Raw genomic sequence first — 15,245 nt, forward strand, 5'->3', positions numbered from 1 at the left:
TCATCCTCTTGTTGGCTTTTCCTCACCCACCAAGGAGAATGGCCCAGCAGCAGCTCAGCCCATGCTTCTTAACCAGTCACTCCCATACAGTCTTGTCCCATGTCCATATCAACAGTGATCACAGAGTAATTCCCAAGTAGGACCATCAATGGACTGACACTTACTCTGTGTCCTTTTAGAGTCTACCAAGGAGGACCTTGGCAAGAAAGCACTGTGGCCCAACACATCCAGGGTAAGCTTGGCTGTCTTTGCCTGAGAAAGAAATGTTTCTTACTTGAGTTTCATCTTTTTGAAGTGAGTTCAGCTATGACAACATGACAGTGTAGTTTTTAGACGTGAGGTACCATTTTCTTGGGGTGTTGGGAGGGAAGGTTGTAAACTGTGTGGTAGGGGACCTTTTACTCAGAAGTGGTTTTTCCTCCCTGAATTAAGAGTTTTGTGATTGTGCTTCAGGGAATTTGAGAGATTCATCCCCCAGGAAAAGCTCATGCCTTTTCCACAGGTGCACGCTGTGCTTCCTTTCCAGGCCTTTGTCTTTCCTGCTGATTCTCATTTGGTTTTCAGTAGTCACCAAGAGAACCAGTGATGACAGAGTATGCATATGACCTGACTCTCAGGGTGTGTTCTTTTCTGTAAATGCAGGTGGCCCCAGAACCATGTGGAAGTGGTACGTATTCTGGAATCAGTCCCTTGCTGAGGAAAAACTCTAGATGGTAAGGCAGGTGGGGGGATGTCCTCACTGTCCTCAGTCTGGAGAGCCATCTGATTCCAGGTTCCTGGTAGGACTGAGGCTTGGGAGTGTGGGGAAAAGCAAACTCCAGGTGAGAAACTATGTGCATGTGTCTCCAGTCCTAGGAAACCAATGCATTCCCCCTGGGTGGTGTGGGTGTATGTGCATGAGGCTTGGGGGTTAGTGTCTTGTGTAGTGTGATTGTGAGTGTGTGTGTGTGTGTTTGTGAGAGAGAGAGAGAGAGAGCAAGAGAAAGAGAGACAAAGACAGAGACACAGAAAGAGAGAAGACAGAAAGATAGAGAGAGAGAGAGAAACATGTTTCTCCAGAAGATATGTCAGACAGATACTGCATGATATCACCCTTCTCCAAAGCCATGTTATCACACTGTGCACTTTAGAGCCTTACTGCAGTGGGTGGCCCAGCAGGGGCACTTCAGTCCATGCTTGGAAACCAGCTGGCTCCATACACCCCAGCCTCATGTCCATATCAAGCAACATTCCATGAATATTCTTGAGCAACAAGAGGAATGTGCTGACGGGTACTCTGTGTCCTAGATGCCTTGGAGGAAGACATCGATCCCATCAAAGGAGACAGCGCCGGAGGCACACCTCTCGCCATGGTGAGCTAGAAGTTCTTTGTCCCAGGAACAGATGTTGCTTTCTTGGTTTCTTTCAAATCAAATTCAGATGAAAATCAGACAATGTATATTTGAGATTATACATATAGATCTCATACAATTTTCCTTTTTGAGAGAGCATTGAGTGGTTGTCTCTGCCAACCGTTAGCTGATTTGAGAGGACATTTACCATTGGTGACACCAAACTTGGTTCTAAATGCTGTGTTAGGATCCTGTCCCTCAGTAACACTTTCTCCTGCTTGGATGAAGCATTTTGTAGTCACCGTCCTGAATGGACTGGACAGACATGTCCCCCAGGAAAAACAACTTCCTAAGGCATCCAGTTCACTTACTTTGGGGTCGTTGGACTCAACCACTGTGCTCCATCTGGGTTCCTAAAGTCATTGAGGGAAATAAAGCTCATGAAGACAGACAGTGTATAACATGACCTGAGCCTCGCAGTGTCCTCTTTTCTGTACCTGCAGGTGACACCATCAACCAGCGAGAGCAGTATGTATTCTGGAATCAGCGTCTTCCTGAGATAAAACTCTAGATGTTAATGCAGGTGGGGCATCCTTGCAATCCTCAGTCTGGCGAGCCACCCTGATTGGTTTGTGGGGGTGTGGGGCACCAGAGATTTCCCAGGTGAAAAAGTGTGCCCATGTGTCTACAGTCCTAGGAAGCCATTGTATTCCCTGCGTGTGGTGTGGGTGTGTGTGCATGAGGCTTGGGGTTGGGGTGTCTTTTATGGCTCTATGTGGTGTGATTGTGAGTGTGTGATTTTGTGTGGGAGACAGGGAGAGACAGACACAGACAGAGAGATGCAGAGAGGGAGAGGGAGAGATGGAAAGAGTGAGAGAGAGATTGCATATGTCTCCAGGAGGTGTATCCCACTGCCACTGCACAATTCCCATTGTCCACATTCTCAAAGAAAGAAAGAAAGAAAGAAAGAAAGAAAGAAACAAACAAACAAACAAACAAACAAACAAAAGAAAAGACGAGATAAAGAAATCTCATCACAGCGCTCACATTATAGCCCTATTACCGGGGGAGACCCAGTGGTGGCGTTCAGCCCATGCCTGGGAACCAAATGCCTCCATAGGCTCTAACCCCATTCATAGCGAGCAATACTCCCTGAGGCATTCTTTTTTTTAAAAAGATTTTATTTATTTGAGAGAGAGCGAGTGAGAGCACAAACAAGTGAGAGGGGCAGAGGGAGAGAGAAAAGCAGACCCTCGCTGAGCAGGAAGCCCCATCCAGGACTTGATCCCAGGACCCTGAGGTCCTGTCTTGAGATGAAGGCAGATGGTTCACCAATTGAGCCACCCAGGAGCCCCTCCCCGCATCTTTCTTGAGCAGCACCACCAATACACTGACAGGTACTCTGTGTCCTTCTAGACGTGACTGATGATGGCGCTGTCTGGTCATGGCTTTTTCAGAGGATCACAGAGGAGGAGGGCCTGCCTCTTGCCAAGGTGAGCTCGCCTGTCTATCCCCGAGGAACAAATGTTGCTTTCTGGGTTTCTTTCCAATCAAATTCAGATGAAATTCAGACAGTATACTCTGTGTTGGCGAATTGAACATAATACTAAAACAAAAATCATTTTCCTAATGTCAACTGCTTGTATATGGAAATGAAATTATTTTTATATACAGATTTTATGTAAAAAGCTATATATACTTTTGAGATTATACATATGTAATTTCCCCGATGGGGAGAGCATTGAGTGGTTGTCTCTTGCCAACCGTTAGCTGATTCGAGAAGACATTTACCATTGGTGACACCAAACCTGGTTCTAAACGCTGTGTTAGGATCCTGTCCCTCAGTAACACTTTCTCCTGCTTGGATGAAGCATTTTGTAGTCACGGTCCTGAATGGACTGGACAGACATGTCCCCCAGGAAAAACAACTTCCTAAGGCATCCAGTTCACTTACTTTGGGGTCGTTGGACTCAACCACTGTGTTCCATCTGGGTTCCTAAAGTCATTGGGGGAAATAAAGCTCACGCAGACAGACATTGTGTAGCATGACCTGAGCCTCACTGTGTCCTCTTTTCTGTACCTGCAGGTGACAGCACCATCCATTGAATGTAGTACGTATTCTGGAATCAGCCTCTTCCTGAGACAAAACTCTAGATGTTAATGCAGGTGGGGCATCCTTGCAATCCTCAGTCTGGCGAGCCACCCTGATTGGTTTGTGGGGGTGTGGTGGACAGGAGATTTCCCAGGTGAAAAAGTGTGTCCATGTGTCTACAGTCCTAGGAAGCCATTGTATTCCCTGTGTGTGGTGTGGGTGTGTGTGCGTGAGGCTTGGGGTTGGGGTGTCTTGTGGCTCTATGTTGTATGATTGTTTGTGTTTTTGTGTGGGAGACAGGGAGAGTCAGACACAGAAACAGAGATGCAGAGAGGGAGAGGCAGAGATGGAAAGAGCGAGAGAGATTGCATATTTCTCCAGGAGGTGTATCCCACTGCCACTGCACAATGGCCATTGTCCACATTCAAAAAAAATAAAGGAAGGAAGGAAGGAAGGAAGGAAGGAAGGAAGGAAGGAAGGAAGGAAGGAAGGAAAGAAAGAAAGAAAGAAAGAAAGAAAGAAAGAAAGAAAGAAAGAAAGAGAGAGAGAGAGAAAGAAAGAAAAAAGAAAAGAAAAGACGAGATAAAGAAATCTCGTCACAGGGCACACATTATAGCCCTATTACCGCAGGAGGCCAAGCGGTGGCCCTCAGCTCATTCCTGGGAACCAAATGCCTCCATATGCTCTAACCCTATTCATAGCGAGCAATACTCCCCGAGTCATTCTGCTGCAGAGGTGAAGTGAGAGGTACATCCTGGAGTACATTTCTCTCTTCTCCTCACCACATCCATTATACTGGGACCAGAGCAAGACCTGCACTTGTCTCCATGGGAGAGAGGCTCATATGCAGCTGCCTGGAGACCCTCCTTGGCTGACGGGAATTCTAGAGGCCTGTGTGATGGCTGCTGGGCTGGCAGCACACACTGGCTCTCACTGTCCCTCTGAGCTGGTCTCTTGGGGCTGACTGGGCCCAGGACAGAGGCTCTGGGAAGTGGGGCCAGGGTCTTTGCTCCTGTCAGATCCCACTGACAGCGATGGGCCTGGTCCCCACATCGTGGTCACGGCCCACCCTCGGACCTTCCATCCATCTGCTCGGGGCCTCCCCTAGTCCTTCCAGGTCTCAGGGACTTTGGTGAACACTGCAGGTACTGGTGTTTATGTGGCCACACCAGCTGGAGATTGCCCGTCACCCCACTGACAGACTAGGGGAATTCGGACAAGTACCATTACCTCTATTGTCACATTCATCTCCTCTCTGGGCTAGGACACTTACGGGCTGTCATCAATAGGAAGTGTGTCTCAAGTGCCCAAGATGAGCCCAGGCATCGGCAGTCACTTGATTGCCCAGTTGATGGTCACTCTCATGGCCCAGCATCACCCCAGGCCCATGGCAGCCGCCTCCATGTTAGCTGCATTGGCTCATTGATCAACTGATTGACTAGGGAGCGTGTCAGTAAACCCATGATCGTTCCTCCACTGTTCCCATTGCAGAGAACAGTCTGGTTGTTGGAGGTGACAGGAGAAGGGAAATAAGAAATTAATGATGCAGGGAGAGAGGAGGGAGGGTAGCAGGAGGGAGCAGAGGAAGGTAGGAAATCATGGGGACAGAAAGTCATGGGCACCACTGTGGCTGCTTCTTGAAAGAATGGGCTGACAGGCACTGCTTCCTGGTCCCAGTTATGAAATCTGAGGGCTGGGAAGGGCCCAGAGACCCTGGACGCCTTTCTCATCAGTGAGGTAAAGGGATCACGGCCCCATGGGTGGTGAGGTGGGGGGACTGCGGAGCTGAGGGCAGCATTGAGTTTTGGGGTTGGGGACATAATCCCAGGGGCAGTGGCCTGAGTCCTCACTTCACCCTGATTGTCCCCTTTCCTTTCCCAAGACCAGGCCATGACGATGCTCACTGTCGTCCGTAAGGAAGACGACTTCGCAGGTTGCGAAGACTCGGACCCATAGATCCACCATCTGCATGTAATTTATTTCCTCTTTCATTTTTATACTCCTTTTTTTTGGTAATGATTTATTTACTTTAGTTTGGGAGAGACTGAGATGGCACGAGTGGGGGAGGGACAGAGGAAGAGAGAGGGAGATCCAAAGCAGAATCCCCACTGAGGGCAGAGCCTGACATGGGACTTGACCCCAGGACCCAGAGATCATGACCTGAGCCGAAACCAGGAGTCACAAGCTTAACCACCTTTGCCACCCAGGCACCCCTCTCCTCTCTCTTATTGATAAGGTCCTTTTTGTAGCTTTGGCCAAGTTCCTCTTTCCTGCTTGTTATGATCCTCCTCCTGCAGGATCTGGGCTCCTCCAGGCACTTGATGTTCTTGGATCTTCAAATCTATCATCTCTCTCTTCAGCCCTGTCATTTTGGGGGCCCAAGGCACGAGATGCACAAATGTTCTATTTCTACCAACTCTCACCAGCTCTCTTGGGAATCCTCTAAACCTAACCCCTCTCCTTTTCCAGAAAAAAATGTCTGATGCTTATGTGTACATTCATCACAATCCGAATTCTTGTTCCCCACGACTTCACCAATGATGATTTGGCTTTTCAGGGCCAACTCTAGACAACCTGATTGGAGCAAAATCATTCATTTGAGAAGCATCATCGGAAAGGAGGAAGCCCAATGGGCAGCACATTTTGGATGCTATGTTGAGGCCTCCAAAAGAAATTCTGAATCCAAAGTTTTTTCACTAAGAGACCAGAAGGGTATATCCTTTTTGTTCTCTCCTGGACAGAACAGTGGCATACCTGGACAGTCATGGCCCAGGAGTTCACTGAAGGCCCCTCTCCTTTTCCCGTGTGCTCAATCAAGACTGAAAAAGGAAATCTAAGTTTCCCTTGTAATTCAGTTCTTATACAACGTGTGAATGATCTCCGACTTTGTCCAGAGAACAAAAAAGCCTCTAAAAAGGGTTCTCTTTACTTGCTCTCAACCTTGGCCAAAAAGAAATATAGAGTTTCACAAGAAATTACAATTTTGCTGTAACACAGTTCATTATTTAAGACATAAACTGTTTCGAGTGGGCAAAACATTTTCATCCTTCCATTTAAAGTAGCAAAACTTTCAGAAACCTGTGAGCTCCCTGGGTGCAAATACACATTAGGGATGATGGCTCTCCAGTCCATTCACTTGGGAACACACGGGCTCTCCCACTAAATGAGTAGCTGGAAGTTCCTTATCTCTAGGAATTTCACTACCCAGACTAGATTGCACTACCCTACTACGTGCAGACATGGCAGCATATTGCAAAGAGCTCTTGTAATAGTGCCCAAGTTTTTCACCAACAGCTTCAGGCCTCCATTCCTGAAATCTTCCTAGAAACCTCTTCATGATCTTCAACCTCAGGAAGAGACATCAGAGAAAAACTGCCCTTACACATCCCCTGAAGGGACCCCTTCAGGTACTGTTTTTAAAAAAAGCAGTGTAACAAAGTGGGAGTTCACCCTTGGCTTCATATGTCTCCACTAAAATAAATAAAATAATTTAAAAAATCAGAATTTCACACAATTAGAGGGCTACTCCAACTGAGGCTTCTCAGAGATCCTCTGGAAATAGCCAGTCTTCAGAAGCAGGCAGTTGCCCCAAGATTTTCAGAACAGGCAAATTGTGATGGCTAGTGGGCAGTTTCCACACAAGATATTGGGCCAAGACTCCCATTTAATTCTTTTTCTGTTTTGTATCTGCTCAGTTAAAATAATTCTTCTCATTTCCCATAAACCCTTGTTGCCATTCACCCAGAATGACCCCTTTACTCCCGTTTTCTTATTCTAATCATTCTACTAATTATTACCCTTGATAGGTCAGAACATCCCTGATGTCACTCCTGGGTTTCTGACTGCTGGATGTGCCATCCATCCGCGGACCCCCCATGGTACGTCCCTCTGGGAACGTTGGGGAATTCCAACTCCTGTGTCAACTCCAAACCGAGGCCACTTTTGATGATTCAGGCACACGACTTGGAGGAATTACTACCTATGCCCCAAATGAGAACAGTGTTCCCTTTGGTGGGAAGTGCATAAATAGAAAAAGCCTGTAAGAAACCTATCTCTAATGTTGGCAAAAGTGACTGGTAACTCTTGGCATGTCACTTAATCTCTCTACATTTCAGTGCCTCCCACTAGAATATGGCTTACAGCCCCTGCTCTGCCCCCACCCACTTCAATAGGGCTGACCTGAGGATTACAGGAGATGGTAACAGGTATTGTCCACGAGCAGTAAAGCATCCTTCCCATGTAAAGCTAAGAGTGAGTGTCCATCCTCTCTTGGTGTGGAGCCATCCACGTCCCCTCTCTGGATTCCACCACCACCAAGTGTCTACCTTATTCTTGCAGTCGCTCAGTGCTTGAACACTTAGGGCGATTATGAAACACCAGTCATTTATTTTATTTTTCTTAAGGCTTTCCTTGTGTTTATTTACTTTTAGCCTCATAACATAATTCTAATAAGTAGGCCACAGTCACATTTCAACATCTCAGAACAGGCAAATGAGACACAGAGGGGTGTACGTAACTTTCTCAGGTGCTCGCGGCTCCTGCCTGAAGTCAAGAGTATCACCTGACCCCAAGCAGTGATTCTGAAAACTCTGCCTCTGGCCAAACAACAGGGGGCACCCTACCAATGACCCAGTTGAAGGTACTGTGGGAATGGACTCATTAGGTTCATTCAAGAAGAATGATGCTACTTTATTCAGTGACCCATATGTAAGAGAAAACATCAAAATGTGAAGCCACATTCTTCTCTTCTGTATGCAAAGGCAAATGATCAAGTCAATCAGTATCGCTGTAACTCCAGCAGTCAAGGTGCATTTCTAACTCTAGAATGGGCTCACCTTTACCAGTAAACAACATCTTTAGCTAACGTACAGACCTTCAGCTGATGTTCGAACCAATATTGGCTGACACAGATCGCTCCCTGAAAGAGTGTTCTTGGATTTTAAAAAATTAATAGGCATTATTGACAACAAGAGGTTTAGACAAATCTAAGAGTTGAAGAGATAATATAGAAAGTTCCCATAACCCACGCCCCCCAACCCCAATTCCTCCACTAATAACATCTTATATGGGTGTGGTGCATTTGTTATAATTAGCAAAACAATATCGATACACTTTTATTAACTGGAGGTCTATAAAGGAATTCAATTTTGAAATATGCCCCAACATGGACGGACCTTGAAAACATATTATGCTCTGTGAGATAAAGCATGGAGAGAAAGACCAATATTGCATGATTCCACTTCAGGGCCCTGAAACCCTGCCACTCCAAGGACTTTGCGGGGAGGCCAAGACAGATGCCTTCCAGGTCTCCAGGGAGTCCAGGGTCTCATCAAGGCATGTGGCCTGTAAACAAGTAGGTGGTGAGTGGAACAGAGAGTGGAAGGCACTTCTCGCAGTTTGAGGGGCTGAGGAATTTTTCCTAGGTCAGTTCTGGGATTACAGGTCCACCAGGAGTTGGCTGGATGGACCCGAACAGGCTCCTGCCTGTTGGTGATGAACAGAAGGGAGGAGAGTGCAGAGCAGAGAGGCCCAGGGGAGGCAAGCTGCTGCGGGTCCGACTGTGGAGCCATGGTCCTCAGGAGGGGCAGTGTGTCCCCCAGGGGACATTTGGGAGGGACTGACTGCGATAGGTGGCTGCAGAAAGGGACCTGGGAGGCCTGGAGGCTGACTGAGCACAGTCCAGGGGGACAGTAACCGTTGTCACCACTCTGCCCTTGCTGTCACGGACCCAAGAAGCCCCTCTGCTGATCCAGAGCTTTCTGGGTTCGTGGGGCACACATCTATTGAGTAAACACAAGTTCTTTCTGGACCCCACGATTTCCCGACTTTGAGGCCCACATCATCTGTCAATGAGCAGGTTGGCTGTCTTCTGTGTTTGTGGATGCCACTGCACCCCACCAGCTCTGGTTTTAATCAGGGCAGGAGCACAGCTGGGTCCCGGGCTGGGTCTGACAGTTGGCGTTGCCTCTTCACACATGCGTGGAGGCGGTCTGGCGCAGCCTGGTTGGGAGGCTTGGTCATTCATAACATCTCATCAACTGCAATCCCTTGAAAACCAAGGAACTTCAGGAGCCATTCAGAGCTGCAGAAGCCCCCCAGAACTGATAACATGCACCCCACTGCTTCCTTGGCAGGGGGGTATTATTTGCAGGGGAACCCCCAGGAAGGGGGGCACGCTGGGGTTTCCTGGGGGTGGGCGCAGAGGAGGGGCCGACAGCAGGGGACAGTGCTGAGCTGGCACCAGCTCCCATTCCCAAAGCTGGGATCTGTGGACAGATGGGGAGGATGACTGAGGGGAAAGACATGTAACCATGGGAGAAGGGCGCACTTGAAGGAACATTCTAGGAGGAGGCACTGCTCTTGGCCCTGGGAGGATGGGGGAGTGGCAGGAGGGGTGAGGAGGAAGAGAAAAAGCAGGGAGCACTGGGCTTGCCCCTCACCAGCACTGGTTGGTTCCTGCCATGTTCTCTCAGCTGCAACAGCCCTGGGGAAGATGAAACTGTGTCCACATCTTGGTGGCAGGAAGGATGAAGGGGAACGAGGGTCATGGGGGCCCAGCACTCAGAGTCTCCATCCATCACCAAGGCTGTGCCCTCCCTCTCAGATGCTGGCAGAGGAGGAAGAATGTCAGGGAAAGAAAGCAGAGTGGTGGTGGCAGGGTGGCGGGAATGCGGGGTCCGAGGGGGGTGACGTGACCAATGTGTGGTCCTCCTGCCCTGTCCACAGGGTACCAGATTCCCTACCGCCTGGCCAGCAACAGCCCCAGCACGTTCACGACAGTGGAGATGGAGACCACGGTGAGGCAGTTCACAGCAGCCAAGCTGGCCCTGGAGTCGGCATACATCTTCAGGCTTTTGGCCAAGACGAAACACCACTAGGGGCTGCCGCTGGTGGCCGCTGTCATCAGCACTGAGAAGAGACATACGAGCCCGGGGCCCAAGTCCACTGTTGTGGTGCTGTGCGGAGGAGAGCTGGGCCTAAATGGGAGCCGTGAACTTGCTGGGTCCACGGCTTCCTGGGTCAGGGCCTGCACTGTTGCATGTCTGCACAGCCTGACATTTACCAGAAAGACAGGAATGTCCCAGGTTTAAAGCTGGAGACGCGGCTCAGCGAGGTTGTGTAACTGGCCCAGGGTGGCTCTGAGACATCCTGTTGGACCGCAGCTCCCTGAAGCCAGGCACTTGATCGCTGATGGTCAAAACCAGGTGCCCATCTCAGCAGGGGCTCAATAAACAAGTTTTCTACCCAGCATCATAGGGAGATCTGTCTCCACGGATGCTGCTTCCGTTCCAAGCACTGGTGAGATGCTTATTGTACATTGTCTTGGTTTATCCTCACAAAGGCCTGGGGAACAAAGCACTGTGAGCCCCAGTTCTACAGAAGTGGGGCCCAGACGGTTTCAGTCATTTGCCGGGGATACAGCTGTGAGGCCGTGACGTGGACACCGTCCACAGACACTCAGTCTCCTCCACCTACAGAAATCTGCTGTGGGTTCCCATCTCAGCGAGCACCTGACATGCCCTCCAGCCTCACTCTGGAATCTGCCTCAGCAGACTCCCTCTCCAGGGCCACCCCAACTCCAGGTTGGGAGATCAGGACCAGACCCAGAGGTCTCAGGGAAGAGGATGACAGGAAGGTGCTTGCGCACAGAGTAAATGGGTGGGCTCTGGGAGTCCCCAAGCATCAGGCTCTGGAGCTGTGTGACCTTAGGCAAGGCCCTTCCCCTCTCTGTTCCCTGCACTCACCTGGTGGCCTCTTGGGAAGCCTGAGGGCCAGCATGGTCCGCAGAACTCCAGGGACAGAGCTGGTGCCATGGCTGCATTCAGAATGTGAGCCAGTGACCCCGTGGCCTGCGGGATCACTCTAGGAGAAGATCTAGACAGTCTTAGGGAGGCATGAATTGAGCCCAGAGTGCTTGGAAAACCATCCCAAGGGCCGATCTGAAACCTACAAAAGGTAGAAGGCAAAGGAGCCTAGCATGCACTGAGCCCGTACCACACTCTGGCCACCTTCCAGGCACTGCGGCTCACTGCTCTCTCAAATTCCCTCACAAGCAGGCTGAGCAGCTGGGGAAGCTGATGCCCCACAAGGTGGAAGGGCCCACTGAGCTCTGGCACTTGTTCGGAGGCCGCCCCGGCTGGAAGACCCAGCTGCTCAGGACAGGGCTGCTCGGCCCAGGCACACGGCTGACCCTTGCGATGGCCAACGGGGGGATGCTGGTGTCCCCCATCTGTGGCTTCGGATCTTCCAGGGCTCCACACATTCCAGGGGAAGGCTGTAGCCTGCTGTGAGTCCCCCGACCTCAACCGCCGAGCCTCAGTCCCCCAAGGATGCAGACAAATGCACAGCCCCTCCTCTGACAAAGATTACCTCTACTGCTAACTGGAGGAAGGAAGCCTTGAAGTCACTGGAGACACCAAAGCTTGAGGTGGGTGGAGAGACAGCCATGCATAGTTGGCCCCTGGCTTTTGGCACATAGCGCTGTCTGACCTGCAGCTGCCAGCACAGGGGTGGGGTTGGCGAGACTGGGGACAGGTGCCAGGAGAACCCCTCCTGCAGCTTTGGCCCAGGTCCTCAGGCTCCCCCTTGTCCGGGGCATGCTCAGGGCCCTGAGTGCCTCTCCCAAAGGCCCTTGCCATCTTCCTTAGAGTTGATGCAGCCCCGTAGGGAAATTCAGCACTTTCTAAGGCACAGGGAAAGCCAGGTTTGCTAAAGGTGTGACGTGACTTAAATCCAGATGGAAGCATTATCAGGAGTGCCCTCCAGGAGGCACCCTGGTCCACAGCGGGGCTGCTGCTGCTGGGGCTGGGGGATGCATGCCCACACCTCAGCCCACGTGCCAACCACCCACACCACCTGCCTTGGGCCCATAGAGCTTAGGGGATGTCTTCCAGGGCCTGCAGACCCCCCCCCCCAGCAGAGCTTCACCAATTGCCAGTATGCCCAGGAGGGTGGTCCTTGTGGCTGGTGAGGGGATGCAGGGCTCTTGCTTTGAGGGAGGAGGACCCTGACAGCCCAAGTGTGTGCTCCCAGAGGAGTGCCGACCACAGTCAGGTGGAAGGGCTCCTCCCGCCATCACCTCAGGGTCGGCGATCATCACTGCTTCATTACCCACCACACATTCTCAACAGGATCAATCATCTTCATGATAAACAATTAATCAATTATTCCTTCCTCTGTGGGGTTCCTCTGCTGCAATTGATGGGACGGGGAGATGCATGCTGGGAACGATCCACGCTCGGGAGCCAGGTCCCCGCTCCCTGCGCTCTGCAATCCCAGTCGCCAGCACTGTGGGGACAGAGTGGCGGTGACACGCCCCGGAGGAGCCGAGTGGGACACCGTCTGTGTTTCAGGCTCGGGTTGGCTTCCAGGAAGAAGGAGTCAGAATGACAGATGCACTGAGCCTGAGATCACAGGGAGAGTCCACAGGGGCCTGGATGTGCTCAGCAGAGCCCAGGTGTCAACTTCGAGATATTGTAGGGACGTGTGGTTGCCACGGAGCATGTGTGGGCTCATCCTCCTGTCTGTCTGACTGTCTCTGGCAGGAGAGAACAGCGCTTTGGAAGCAAGCCAGGGTCTCCCGTGAGGTCCAGGCTGGGGCAGGTCCAGAGTCGGCTGTGAGGGAGCCGCAGGTGCCTGCGGAACTGGGAATGAGCTCCCTGTTCTCTGCCCTCATAGGCAGCCCGTGTCCTCATGCTTGAGCTCACATGGTGCCTTCCTGGAGAAGCAGCTGGTCACGTGTCCCTGGTCTGTTCTGTTTTGGTTGCAGAGCGTCCAGTGCCCCCCCCCCCGAGAGCTCCTGGTGTCACTGGCAGAAGTGACTGTGCACAGCCTCCGGCTCCAGTGGGTCCCGGGCAGCAACGGGCCCCCCCATCCACTACTTCACTGTGCAGGTGCGAGAGCTGCCCCAGGGAGAGCAGCAGACCTACTCCTCATCCATCCGCCACAAGGCCAAAGCCTGTGCTGTTGAAAGGTACCCAGAGCCAGGCACGCCCTCCCCAGGGAACAGAGCAGGGAATATGTGTGGGCCAGAGACGCACCCGGACAGCTGAGCTCTCTTCTCCTAGTGCACACTCCCTGTACCAGGGACCAGGACTCCCACCTCCTGGAGCCACTCTGGCCTCTGCCCTGGGTCTGTTCTCTGGGCATGCCCTGTGCATGTCATGTGCATACCCCAGGTCCCAGAGATGGATGAGGCACAGATGATAGGGCCAGGGAGCCTGGAAGTATGGGCTCTAGTGCCCTATCCCCTGAGAGGCAGATGTGGAGGAGGGGGAGGTGGGGGGAAGGGGTGTCACAGGCTGAGAGAGTTGCACCTTCTCTTTGTGCTCTCTGTCCTAGTCAGCAAGGCAGACTTGTTCTGTCATCCATTAGTGATGGCTGAGGAGGGAAATTGGAGAGGCATCCCCACTGCACCTTGAGAACCCAGCATTTATCCAGCTGCTGAGGGAACCACCGGCAAAGGCAGAGGGGAGTGGTGCCAACCACCACAGCTAAGTTCTTGGCACCTACAGCCTCACTGGGGCCCCTCCTCATGTTCCCACCCCCTTCTACAGTGAGGGACCAGAGCACCCCCTCTGCAGTGAGGGACCAGGGCACACCCTCTCTATGGCGGGAGAGCAGGGCACCCCCTCTACAGTGGGGGACCAAGGTAGCCCCCTCTGCAGTGAGGGATGAGGGCACCCCCCCACCCCCCCACCCCCGCGCTATGGTTGGAGACCAGGGCATTCTCCTTTATGATGGCTCATAGGAGACCAGGGCTATCTAACCATCTAGGTGAGGGTTCTCAGAAGTGACCTCAGGCCTCGTGTCTCCACAAGCAGGCCTGGGCTGTGCAGGCTCACGCCACCCTGTAGAAGCCCCCTGGGTCTTTCTGGTGGGCAGACCTGTCTGGGGAGCTGGCCTCGCATCTTTCCTGTCCTCCTCCCCTGGCCCTGACTGTGGTCACATTCCCTGAAGCTCACGTCAGGCTGTGAGGGGGCCACGAAGGAGTGTGTCCCAACTGCTCTGAGGGTTCCAGGACCCTGGCCAGCACCTCTCATTGGGACGATGGAGGAGGCCTATACCCCATTCCCAGGCTGGCCAATGTTCCTCTCACCTTTCAGATAGAACACCATGTACTGATTCCCCCCCTATTCTGAGCATTGTGCTGTGAAATCTCACATTTCTCATTGAACCCACATGATAGCCCAGTGGGGGGAGATCATCGTCCCCATTCTACAGAGGAGAGCTGAGGATCGCAAAGGTCATATTCGCCTGCAGCCCCAGCACCACCCACGAGTGCACCTCCTGACCCTCCTCCTTTGCAAGGCTACCCAGCTCAGCTTCTGCATGCTGCTGAACCTCAGCCAAGGGAAAGGAGCAGCCGGGGTGGGGGAACTCCTGCACCGGCCTTGATCCTCAGGCACCCTCTCCCCAAGCTGTGGGGGAGGAGTGAGGGCTGGCATGTGGCTCTGTCTCTGCCTCTGACATGTGGCAACAGCAAAGTTTAGAGAGAAAAGGAGCTCCCTCTCCTGGGTTCAAGGTGTAAGCATGTGACTGGGGTGCCACGTGATGCACACGTGGGTGTGGTCAGCACTGGGCATCACAGGGAGTCACCCCTTTGGGTAGTCATGTGAAAGACAGGAGAAAAAGGAACTCCAATGGCCTTTTCTGTCCCGGAGCTTCCTGAGATCAAACAGACAATGGTGAGCAGGGGTCGTCACGTTGGAAACGAAGGGTCCATGTTTCCCGGCAGACAGTTTGATTTGGTGTGGGAGACGCTGTGGTCCGTCCCCTCCAGGGTCTCTTCCACTCGTCAACAGACACACGCCGTGGGCCGA

The 15,245-nt window shown here is 52.0% G+C and overlaps 1 long non-coding RNA gene across 1 annotated transcript; it reads left to right on the forward strand.

Annotated features, from left to right (window-relative positions):
• Positions 1-2,686: 2,686 nt before the first annotated feature.
• On the forward strand, positions 2,687-10,675 carry LOC130543316 (uncharacterized). Its single transcript, XR_008958567.1, has 5 exons — positions 2,687-2,824; positions 3,418-3,442; positions 5,306-5,394; positions 7,230-7,301; positions 10,150-10,675. It is a non-coding gene; the product is annotated as an uncharacterized LOC130543316 (long non-coding RNA).
• Positions 10,676-15,245: the final 4,570 nt, after the last annotated feature.

This window comes from Ursus arctos, unplaced genomic scaffold (assembly GCF_023065955.2).
Source record: "Ursus arctos isolate Adak ecotype North America unplaced genomic scaffold, UrsArc2.0 scaffold_11, whole genome shotgun sequence".
NCBI lineage: Eukaryota > Metazoa > Chordata > Mammalia > Carnivora > Ursidae > Ursus > Ursus arctos.